The sequence below is a fragment of the Tupaia chinensis genome, unplaced genomic scaffold (assembly GCF_000334495.1).
Source record: "Tupaia chinensis unplaced genomic scaffold, TupChi_1.0 Scaffold000168_1, whole genome shotgun sequence".
NCBI lineage: Eukaryota > Metazoa > Chordata > Mammalia > Scandentia > Tupaiidae > Tupaia > Tupaia belangeri.
In genome coordinates, this window is record NW_006159643.1 from 265,307 (window position 1) to 266,619 (window position 1,313).

The 1,313-nt window shown below is 41.6% G+C and overlaps 1 protein-coding gene across 1 annotated transcript in view; it reads left to right on the forward strand.

Moving 5' to 3' along the window:
- FRS2 (fibroblast growth factor receptor substrate 2) overlaps nt 1–1,313 on the forward strand; it is a 40,691-nt gene that overhangs the window by 25,760 nt on the left and 13,618 nt on the right. The window lies entirely within an intron of this gene.

Sequence of the window (1,313 nt, forward strand, 5' to 3'; positions counted from 1 at the left end):
TGGGAAGGAGCTCACAGTGAGGGAGACAGTAGATGAACAGACAGCCTATCAATTTCTGTAAGTACAGTGTGATAGATGCCGTAATAACGGGAAGCACAGGCATACATAAGAGGTGTAACTTATGCAGCTGGTTGGGGTTAGGGAAGGTGCACTATGCAGAAGGGTGTGAGAAAACAGAGTTCTCTGGGAAATGGCAGCTTATTTAGTCTGATTGGAGAGAGAAGGGAGAACTTAGCCTGGACCTCTAAATAGAGACCAGATTGTAAAGAATCGGTGTAATCAGGAGAGGTTTAAATTGTACCCTGATGGTGGTGGAAAGCCACTGAAGAATTTCAGTGAATTTCAATCAGATTTATTTTCATAATGTTTCGAGCTTCATGGCTTCCTTCTTCCTTCCCCCCCAAAAAAAAGATTTTTTTTGCCACAATGCATGTGCACTCACCAGAGAGATAGAAAGTGAGAAATCACCCACCGAGAGGGATGATCACACTGCAGTCCCTTCTCAGTTCTTCTTTTTGGAGTTTAGGGCACACACTCCTGGCGTGAATATCAAGTCACTGGGTCCAGGATTTGAACTACAGTTAGTAATGTGGGAGTCCAGCTACCTAACCAGTACACCATCTGCTGGCCCCACTTCTTCCATTTTCAAATGTAGTCACATCATTTATTCTGATTCTTTTTCCTTTTTTTTTCTTTCTTTTTTTTTGGTCTGTCATGGAGCGTGTGCACTTGCCAGAGAGACAGAGAGATACAGGGAGAGGGAAAGTGAGAAATAACCCCCTGCAGGGATGGCCATGCCACAGTCCCTTCTCTTGGGACTTTGGGCATGCATACATATGTGCCTGGTGTGATTTTAAGCTGCCAAGTCCAGGATTGAGGTCGTAGCCAGCCACATAGGAGGTCAGTGCTTTAACTGCTATAACACCCTGCCAGCCCCCTTGTTTTTAAGGATGCTTGGAGTTTTTCCTTTGTTCATTTTTTTTGAATATGTAACATCATCTATATAACCTCTTGGACTTTTCATGGAAAAGAAGGATTAAATAGACATATCGGTTTTGCCAGCAGTCTGTGTGTTACATTACTGCTTGGATTTTGAGTTGACTTTCCTCATACTAATGCATTATTCCAGATTTGGTATCATGTCCTATTTACTAATGAACATTATCTTATGAGGTACGTAAAAGATCCTGAATAGCAGTCAAAATTCCTGCCAGGATGTAAGTCTTACATCCCATTGGCAGTTTTTTTTTTAAATAATTACTTTATTTAACTTTATTTATTTTAATTTGACCAGAGAGGGACAGCAAGAGGGG